Raw genomic sequence first — 11,868 nt, forward strand, 5'->3', positions numbered from 1 at the left:
TTTTTAAAAACTGTTTGTCTTTTCTTTTTTTTTAAACTAAATTATTTTAAATTATTCGAATTTTAGTTTTTTAAAATAGGAAATATTTTGATTGATTGATTACCTATTATTGTTTTAAAATTTTAAACAAAATTGATGTAATTAAGAAAAATAAGGGTATTTTAGTCATTTAATAGGGGAAACCATGCCTCCCCCCTTCACTTATATAATAGAGATATTAATATCTACAATAAAAAGGTTTATCTTCTATATAAATACACAAGAAAATTGATCTAACAGAATCTCATATACACCGCCAAACCATCTTATTTTCACAAATTCTTGGGTGTAACCGTTATACCATATTTTATGGTGTAACCACACACAAACCAACGCTTCTTTTGTAAAAAAAACACAAATGAAATGAAATAAAAGACATAATGACATGAGATTAATATCATTTTTTATATAGTCCATGTCATTCTTGTTGGAGTCTATATCATTATGCATGTAAGTTATTGTGTAATATGTTACACTAAGACGCACTCTCTTACATAACAAGTTACGGTGAAATATGTTATCCATCGCAACGCTTCCTATAACATTATTTTATTGTTTATTCTACATAAAATGAACTTAAATTATAATCTTTGTGCCATTTTTTATAAAGAGAACAAACTTAAACTAACACCCTAATATGGGGCTACGCTAAAACATTCTTGCGGATGATGGGGGAGAAATCATAAAATAAGGAGGAAACCAATATAACAGGAAAAGGTAGTCATGTGCCTTCCTAGCCAAAAAATTAGCAGTCCTGTTAGCTTCGTGAAACTAGTGACAAAACTGGCACACCTGTAACTAAAGAACATCCACACACCCGAATCTTTAACAACGTTTGAAATCTCCCAAGTAATAGCCAAGAACAATTCATGGAATTGATGAACTCTAAGTTATCGCCTTATATAATAAGATGAGTGATGTTAAGGAAAATGGCTCCTTTAATGCCTTCATTAAGAACCCAAGCCTCAACTTGAATAATAGATATATGAGAATTCAGAGACTTGACACCAACTAACAAAACATCACCACCACTATATCTAATCATAAAACCTAATAGATGTATTGCCATTGCTAAATTAAGAATCTTCAAAATTTAGCTTAGAAAAATTGATAGGAGGGGGACTAAATGAGATTAATACCCACTCGAAGGTTTAAGGAAGATTTCACTTGGGAGAAGAATACGAGGCCGAGGAGAAATCACCTTCCTTACTGTCCACTTTAGACCATTGAGTGAAAAAATTATTAATTTGAAAACTAGCATGGCGGGAGGAAATGCCTTCGTCATTGAAAATCACTCTATTTCTAAAGAACCAAATAAACCACCACACAAAAGATAGCTTCCTAATAACTTCCATAGAAAGCTCAGAATGATAAATCAATATCGAAAAGAAAACTGACTAAAAAAGTTGAACTATTGAGTGAGTTTTGGCTACGCACCACTGTCATGAAGACACTCAAACACATCTAAAGTGAAGGGACATCCAAAACAAAGGTGATAAAGAGATTCAGGAGCATTACAACATAAAATGCATTGCTGAGGAAGAAAGACCTTATATTTTTCAAGTCTATCTTTTTTAGGGATCATAGACCATCATGACAAGTTTTCCTTCATATAATCTTTGTGACAACCACAACTTTAAAAATTGATAAGAAGAAATCTTCTGGGCTGTCCTCGCAACCCCCCCCCTTTCCTTAAGAGCCCATTACAAATCAGGCACCCTCAATTCTATTCCCCCCTTAAATTTCAAGAAAATATTTGAGATAGAAATTAAACCCTAAACTTTAATGAGAGAGATGGGAAAACATATCACTTAAGCCAACCCAATTTCTTGGGCCAACCGCAAGTGCAACTATGAACTTAGGCTATGTTCAGTTCACCTTATTTTTGCTTATTTCAGATCTAATCAGATCAGATCAGATCAGATCAGAAAAAATAAGTTCAGATCAGATCAGATCAGAAAAAATAAGTTCAGATCAGATCAGATCAGATCAGATCAGACCAGATCAGATCAGATCAGATCAGATCAGATCAATTCAGATCATATCATGCTTATATTTAAAAACTCATTATTATTAAATATCTTTCACTACATATTAATAAAAATTATAATAATTGAATATTAATAAAGTACTCATTGAGACGAATCAAACAAGACCCCACATGACTATATTTTTTCTTATATATTGAGAAAAATCTAAAAGATTATCCCTAATTGTGAATAGTGTCAAGATTCTAAGTGAGAAAGATAAAAAAATACAAAGGGAGTATTATTATTTACTAGTACATTTGTTCAAAAGAATTATTATTGTTGTTGTACTTATTAATTATTAATATTGGTAATTATTATTAATCTTGTTGTTACCATTATAAATGTCATTGTTATTATTATATTAAGTTATTTTGTTGTTATTAAATAATAGAAAATTAAAAGCCACGTGTTAAGAACATAAGTTGATGCAAAAATAAGAAATATATAAAATATGATATCTCAAATTCATGACAACGAAACTACTAAGTTCGGATTACATTTCAAAATAAGCTAAGTGTGAGATACAAATTATAAATTTAGATTCGGTATACCTCTTCCTACCGAATTCCAAATCTCTCTAGCTATTTGAAGTTGCACGATATTTATTTATTTTTTGCTCAAGTCATAGTTGTTTGTATATCATATTCTATTTTATATGGAAAAAAAAGAGTTGAGTTTGCCGACTTCTCAAGTGTGAAACTTTTTTTTAAGGGAAAGTGTGAATGACATTGTATAAGTGCTCTTATAAAATAATGACTTGAGTTATATAATTATTTTTAGTAATAATAATAATTATGATTATAATTATTATTGATGTGCTTATAATAATGATAATAATAATAATAATTATTATTATTAATAAAAGTTGTGTAAAAGTTGTAATAGAAATAAAATGATAATAATAGTAATACTATAAAGAAGATCTTATAATGTATTGCATAATAATGATTTACAAAAAAATAATATAATAGTAATAATATATTTTATATAAGATAAGATCTTGTAAATCAGATCAGATCAGATCAGATCAGATCAGATCAGATCAGATCAGATCAGAAAAAATAAGTTCAGATCAGATCAGATCAGAAAAAATAAGTTCAGATCAGATCAGATAAGTTCAGATCAAAAAATTTCAGGTGAATCAAACATAGCCTTAGTTGTGGTACGCACTGCTGAGGGATTGATACTCTGACAATGCTATTAAGTTTGCTTTATTTGTATAGCAATTTGACTAGGTCTATAATCACAAATAAGTCTTTCCATAAGACATTCTCTGTTTACAAGATTAGTAAGTAAAACGAATTGGTTAAATTGTAATCAATGTATTATTAATTTATTATTCCTTAGCATCAAAACGAAAAAGAGCTATTATTCCAACTTGCTACCGTATATAACCGTTACAGCTAAGTTTTGTTCCGTGGTACAAAAAGGTAGCAAATAATAATTACTGATATTAAAGGTTTAGCTTTAACTTAATTTTTCTTCCCTTTTAGTAGTAGCAAAGTGATTAATTATGATATAATCCTCTAAGACTTTGTATAGTAGTGCAAAATTTGTTGGTAAACAATGTAAAAGTAAGAATAATAAATATTTGACTAAAAAAGTTGGTGGAAATCTCCACATTAAGACATAGGGTGAGAGATTGAGATCAAATAGCTAGATAATTTTGCTTTTTAAGCTAGGGAAAAGATGTTAGAGATACGAGATATAATCAGTATCGAAAAAATATATGTATGATAGATGAGTTTTATTAGACGGATAATTAGTTACGATTGCACATCATAAATAATTTTCTAGTACTATTTTATAAAGGTTGAGTGACTTAGATTGAGTAATGTTTTTATTTGTAGGTAAAACCACGTTTTAGTATGAATAAATGAGACAATTATAAAAAGACTATAACTTGTTATTTCTTAAAAAGAGTAGTAGTGATTATATTATTTACCCATGTCGTACTTCTTGTAGACGTAGTAAGTCAGGTGGATAAGGTAGTAACCCCTTGTCATAGACGCATTAGGGAATACTAAATTTGGGGGATGAGCACACTTTAAGAAATGTACCTAGGCAAGGAAAAAGTAGTTTTTATTAAAGTTGTGTAGTTTATATTATCTAAATATTACAAGTATCCAAGGAAGGTTTATGAAAATATTTTTATTGTTTGATTAAATAAAGTGTTTAATTTTCTGCATATACATACACTCTATATTTTTACAGACATGCTTATATATTTTCATAAATTATCTCATGTCATCTTAGAAGAGGCTATTATTGCCATTTTCAGCCTATATCAACAAATTTCATTGTTTTGTTATTAGTTCTAGAAAATTTGGTTCAAAGTAATATGAACTTTCACACACATGTGTAATATAAAATAATATGAAGTGAACTATTGGTATACTTAGCTTCTCCTGATTTTTTCTAAATTGAACATATTTGACCTCCCATCTTAACTAATTGGAAATTATTTAAGCTCATTTTATATAGTGCTAAAACTTATCAAAAACTGTCTTATTTTAATAAAAACTTAATATGATATTTACTCTTCATATGGTTCAAAAAACATTCCTGGATTTTATTTGATTATGATTTATTTCAATTGATTGTCTCAGCTTGAGCGAGTAATTTTTCTATGGTTGGATTTGTTGTCTCCCGTAGAAATCTCTTTGTTTACTGGGATGTACTATGAAATCTTAGCCCTAGGTCTTGTATATCTCTATACCGAAATTGTGGATATATATCTCCCTTTTAAAAAAATTCTTATAACAAACGTGATAAAGAAACAAATAATCGAATGTAAAAGAATGAAAAACGCACAACAAATTTACGTGATTCACCAATTTGGCTATGTCCATGGACATAGAGATAATCTTTTATTATGTGAGGAAAACCAAATTACAAAGAGAATTAGACTAAATTCGTAGTCTAAAACAGTTAGGTATATAACCTATTTATACCACCGTGTCGAAAACGCATATTCCACATAAACCGGGCCTCCGCCCGATCGGGTCAGGCGACATCCGCCCGACCGGGAAAAACTTTTCCCAAACACCAGACTCACGCGGGCCCAATCGGGTGACCTCGCCCGGTCGTTGTTCGCTAAGGTGCCCGATCGGGCGCTCTACTCCAACATAATGCTAAGACGTTTGTCTCGGGCCCGATCGGGTGACTCTGCCTAACCCGATCTAGCTGTACTCCAAATCAGCGATTTCGACGTATTTTGTCGAACACATTCAAGCCAATATTCTTACAAATCTCCACCTTGACTTGAATCCTCTCACAATAAACCAGAAAACAGATGCATTAATCACAACGCCCAGATTCTCCCTACGAACATATTTGTTCCAAAAGGCAACCAAACCACATTAGTCCCTAAGGACCCCAGAATTGCCCCAAGAGGGCAACTAATAATCACGAACATTGAGCAAATTCAAACAATGTTGAAACTTACTCTACCAAACTGGCTTGATGAACATATCAGCAGGATTATTAGTTGTAGCTACTTTCTTCACCTTAATTCTTGTCTCACTCCTTAAAAAATGATACCCGACATTTACATGTTTAGTCCTCTCATAATGGACTTGATGTAGCTATCAAACTTCTTTTACCACTGCCTCGGAGACCGCTTTAGCCCATATAAGGACTTCTTCAACTTGCAAACACAATTTTCCTTCCATGTAGCCTGGAAACCATCTGGTTGAGCCATGTATATCTCCTCCTCAAACTCCCATGCAGAAAAGTAGTTTTTACATCTAGCTGCTCAAGCTCAAAATCCTGATGTGCAACTATTGCTAGTAGTACCCTGATGGAAGTATGTCTACAAGTGAAAAAATATCATTGTAGTCTACACCCTCCCTTTGTGTGAATCCTCTTGCAACTAGTCGAGCCTTATACTTGACCTCCTTAGCAGGTGTTATCCCCCCCTTTTCATTAAAAACCCATTTACAAGTAACAATGCTTCTCGTTGGAGGCTTCGGCACATGCTCCCAAGTCTCGTTCTTATGAAGTGACTACATCTCGTCCCCCATTGCAGCAAGCCAATGGGTACCGTACATGCAACTGCTCCCTGTATGTGGATGGCTCATAGATATCCACCTCCATAGCAACCTGTAGTGCATAAGCCAACATATCTTCAAAATCATACATGTTTGGGGGTTTCCCAAAGTTTGTCCTTATGGGACATTCTCAAGCCAGGCTAGGCGCCTCTTCATTTGGTATTGAAGATGGTGGTGCTTCAGAAACAATGTGTTGATAATCATCACTCTAATCATGAGTGACTTGTTGATCCACCTGTTTATCAACACTACCACTGTTTGACACAACAATAGACTTCACAGGTAGGATTAAATATAGAATGTTCATCAAAGACAACATTTTTACTTAGTATAACCCTACCTTCAGAAGGAGACCAACCCTTTACTCCATCCCAATATCCTACAAACACTCCCTTTTTAGCCCTTTGATCCAACTTACCCTCATTTACATGATAGTAAACATTACAACCAAAAACTTGCATATTTGAGTAATCGGCATGCTTAACTGACCACATCTCATATGGTGTTTTGAGATTGATCCTAGAGTGAGGTCCACGGTTGATCAGATAACATGTACTAACGGTTTCTCACCAAAACCTTCTAGTCATCCGAGCATTAAAGAGCATGCACCAAGCTCTTTCCAGAAGTGTCTGATTCATTCGTTCTGCTACATCATTATGTTGCGGTGTATTTCTGACAATGTGATGCCTAGCAATCCCTTCATTCTTACAGAACTCTTCGAACTCAAACAAATAAAACTCCAAACCATTATCAGTTTGTAGCCTTTAGATCTTCTTCCCAGTTTGATTTTCCACCAATGCCTTCCATTGCTTGAAATTGTTGAAAGCCTCACCTTTTAACTTCATGAAAATTAACCAAGTCATTCTTGAAAGATCATCAATGAAAGATACAAAATACCTGTGACCTCCCAAGATTCCAGACGTGAAGGACCCCAACAACCGGAGTGGATATAATCTGGAGTATCTTTTGTTCTAGTAATGCCCTTAGGAAACTTGCTACGATGTAGTTTCCCAAAAACACAATGCTCACAAAACTCCAGGTTTATGACCTTATGGCCACCCACAATATCAGCCTTGCAGAGGATTTGCACCCTCTCTCACTCATATGTCCAAGTCTCATGTGTCATAGCTTGGTCATATCCTCCTTCTCAATTTCAGACGATACAACAATAGCTGAACCTGAGAGGGTAGAACCGTGCAAAACATACAAGGTACCACACTTGACCTTTTTAAATACATCCTTTGAACCCTTGCAGACATTCACAACTCCACCCCCACCTCTGAAACTGAACCCCTTACTGTCTAACAGACTAAGTGAAATCAGATTCTTGGTCATCTATGAAACATGCCTAACATTATTCAAAGTGCAGAATGTAACATTATGTGTCCAAATCTTGATAGAGCCTTTTCCAACTGTCTTACATACTACACTGTTAGCAATTCCCTAGTATGAAGAGATGTTCTAACCTCTTCTAGGGAAAAAAAATCTTTAACAACAATGAAAGATTACACAAAATTTTTATATGATAACGTTAAGAAATAAGCAGAATCAAAGCGACATCCTCATCCTCCACCTTAACATCAATATTTCACAATTCTAGCAAAATTGTATTTAATTGATCTAGGGGATCTCTAAGAGGTGTACTTATTTTTATTTTGCAGGCTGTTGATCAAAGATTTTATCATATACAAACTCTCTAATTTCAACCACAGACCAAATGCAGTTTCCTCCTCCGCGACTTTAGTGATTATGTCATCAGCTAGACGCAACATAATCGTTGAATGAGTCTTCTCCTCCAGAGTGGTCATTTAAGCGGTAACTGAATCTGTTGACTTCTTTGTCAACGGTGTCCACAAGCCCTGTTGCTTCAGTGAAGGCTGCATCTTGATTTGCTACAGATTGAAACTATTCCTCCCAGTGAATTTATCAATCTTCACATTCATCCCAGACATCTTTCTCACATAGATCGAACACAAAGCTCTGATACCAATTTGTAATAGCGGACGTGAGAAAGAAACAAATAATCTAATGTAAAACAATGAAAAACGCACAATAGATTTACGTGGTTCACCAATTTGGCTACATCCACAGGCAGAGAGAGAATATTTTATTATGTGAGAAAAACCATATTATAGAGATAATTAGACTAAATTCGTTGTCTAAAACAGTTAGGTAAATAACCTATTTATATCCCCTTGTCGAAAACGCGTATTCCGCATAAACCGGGCCTTCGCCCAATCGGGCGGAACTTTTCCCAAACCCCAGACTAACGCGGCTCCGATAAGGCGACCTCGCCCGGTCGTTGTGGAGGCGCTCGACGCCATCGATCGCCCTAATCCAACATACTGCTGAGACGTTTGTCTCGGGCCCGATCGGGCGACTCTTCCTGACCCGATCAGGCGGTACTCCAAATCAACAATTTCGACGCATATCGTCGAACACATTCAAGGCGTTATTCTTACAAAATTGGTGGACATCTATCTATAGAGATTATATTTTTGTCTTGTACTATCAATCATGCTCAGCTAGGGTATGTGTAGGAATTTAGCCGGAGACAAAGCCATTAAAAACATAGGAGCTCAAATGTATGTTAAATATGATTTAATTACAAAAACTATTATTGTGATTAAGTAGTGTTCATTTTGTGGAATTCAATTAATTTGGCTTGTTAAAATCTTGGAGGCAGTATCCAAAACCTATGGAATCAAATCCTATCTCCATCATTTTGCCATTATATTGTAACACCACTCTTTACACCAAAAGAAAAGTATTTATGTTGGTTTTCAATCTATATAATAATCACAAATTCTTGGGTGTAACGGCTTTACCATAATTTATGGTGTATCAACCCATGAACCACCACCTCTTTAATTTGTAAAAAGGAAAACTCAAATGACATGAAACAGATTACAAAATGACATGAGATTCATGTCATTTATTTGTATAGTCCATTTCATTCTTGTTAAAGTCTATGTCATTATGAATGTTACACAATAAGTTAGGGGAGGGTAAAAGAACATTGTATAAGCATAAGAACCCTGACAGTTTCAATTAGAAAAACCCCAAAACTCAATTAATGATATTCCTTTTGAGATTTTGATGTCTTTTTTGGAAATAAATTAACCATTTATAGTCATATATCTCATTGTACAAGTGAAAAGAATCAATTAATACCGGATTCCAAAATTTCAAATTGAGAAAATTATTACAAGACTTACACGAAAATATATTGATGGCTACTACTCCTTTCGTTTTTTTTTTCTTTAGCTGGTACATTTTGCTATTTAAGGGTATTTGATTTTAATTTGGACATGTGACCCTTGTTCAGTGTATATAGTAGGCCGGTTTACCATATCTCTTTTACTTTGCTCTCCTTCTTTCTATCTTTTTGACTTAGCTTATTCCTTACTTATGCTCTCCTCTTTCTCGTTTTCACTTTTTTCGTGGTCCATATGCAAAATAAAAAATTTCATTTTAAAAAAACGAATATAGTATAATCTAATAACCGTTGATATAAAAAAAAAAAGTATAAACAATGTCATATATAAGTATTATGTCATATAATTAATTTACATTGGGCTAAAAAGAAGGTGAGTTTTAAATTGATTAAAGTAGATATATTATAATGTTTTAATTTGGATAATAAAAGTATAGATTTAGTTCTTAATAAACTAACTAATAAATTAATAATGACTATTAAGTACAATTATTACTACACAATTCAAAATTTTACTTCTGTGAATAAAGATACATATATCAACTATAAAACATATAGAAACATATATCATACGTTTATATATCTGTCTTTTTCTTTTACTTTAGGTATTATCTAATTTGTATAGTAATTATAAAAAGTTATAGCTCGAATATGATACACATGCTCATACACACACATGGAATGTGTATTATTATGTGAAAAAAATTACAATTAACTTGAGACATAAAAAATACTCCCTCTAAAGATTTTCTTGCTTTTTATTTAAATATATTTTCAAAAGATCTTTCTATTTTTACTTTGGTTTTTTAAAATTTACTTCCATTCAATTATCATGTCATGGTGCTTAGATTATTAAAAAAGCATTAAGTAGTAATTGCGTAAGATGATGAATGGTGCGGGCATTAATGAGGAGCAAATATCTCGATCGAAAATTGTTTCGGATTATCTTTGGGCAAATTCAATTTTAATTTTCTTTTTGAAATATGTTCCCATCCATCAATTGAATGACTCAAAACTGGTCTCGTTTAAGTTTTCCCCTCTTCTTTTTTAGTTTTTTGGGGTTTAGTCACTTTTGAGGTTTAAGTCATTCCCTGTTCACAATTCGAATTGTCAGATTGACTTTTGGATTATTTTAGAGGTGATCATGGACCGGGTTCGAGTTGGGCCACACTTAAAAAATATGTCCGTTGGTCGGGCCGGACCAAAATTTGGGCCAAATTTTTGTGCTCAAAGGCCGCTATTCGGGCCAAAATGAGCGATCTTTTTGGGCTAAAAAATAGACTAAAAAGTCATTTTTGCCCGGTCCAAAGAAAAAAAATTGGGGCGGGCGCGACCGTGAGACAAAAAAAGTCTGCCCAAACCCGCCCAAAAGTCGGGCCGTTATTTTCAAGTCGGGTTAAATTTTGCTAGTATACAAGTAAGTCATAAGTAGGATTATACTACCTCCATACTTTTTTAGTTGCACCATTTGGTTTTGTGGCATTATTAATCAACCAACTTTGTTAAGCTATCTCGCATTATTATACTTCCTCCGTTTTTTTTTCTTGCAATACTTTTTTTTATCATCTCCAATGCAAAATTTGGGTAAGAGAGAGGTAGAGAGAAAAAAAGAAAGGGCCCCATTTAATTGGAGAGAGATGGAGAGAAAGGAAAAGCAAAAGTAGAAAGTGTTGCAAGTAATTAATTATTTATTTTTCTCCTAGGAAAGTATTGCAATTAAAAAAAAAAAAGGGGAAGTATAAGAAAAAAAAATATGGTCAAGCGGGGTCTTGTTAGATTCGTCTCAATGAGAGGATTCCAAATATCAAATTCTCATAATTTTTACTTACTCACAATAAGAGATATCAACATTCAAAGAATTGTCTCGACAAATGTGAAAAAGCAAATGGTGCAACTAAAAAAATACAAAGGTAGTATACGAAGAATTCGTATTGATTTCACCAACTTTTTCTTACTTTCTCCCCGATAAATCTCTGAATGATTTACATGTTCATTTGCTCATTTTCTTAGTTTAATTTTTTAGAATATTGCTGGATTCATTTTTGTTTGTAGTAATGTTTTCTAGTATTTCTTCCTCTCTTCTTCTTATTTTTCACTTATTTGTGCTTCACATAGTTTCTCTACCCACTATTAGATCAAAACTAGATTATATAGTTGACTTTTCTACATTAGGGGAAAAAATCTTATTTGTCACTTAGTAATATATTCGCTTTTTACAACATTGCATCCAAAAATCAATAAAAAAAATAAGAGGGAAAACTGGGCGGAAAATTTGATCTGGTCCTTTAGTAAACCAGATAAGATTGTAGAAATTGCTGCGATTTTCTAAGATCTGACCCGTTTCACAAGACTGGATCAGATTTTCTGTTATTTTTTTAAAAACAAAAACGAGCGTCTTTGTACAGGCTCAAAATAACTCGCGCCTTTGTACATGCCCAACGCATTGATCATCTCTCATTTACCAAGTGATCCTAATCTCTCTCCCCACTCATTAAAAAATCAAACTCTAATCTCTCCTCTCTACTCCTCC

The sequence above is a fragment of the Beta vulgaris genome, chromosome 8 (assembly GCF_026745355.1).
Source record: "Beta vulgaris subsp. vulgaris cultivar EL10 chromosome 8, EL10.2, whole genome shotgun sequence".
Lineage (NCBI taxonomy): Eukaryota > Viridiplantae > Streptophyta > Magnoliopsida > Caryophyllales > Amaranthaceae > Beta > Beta vulgaris.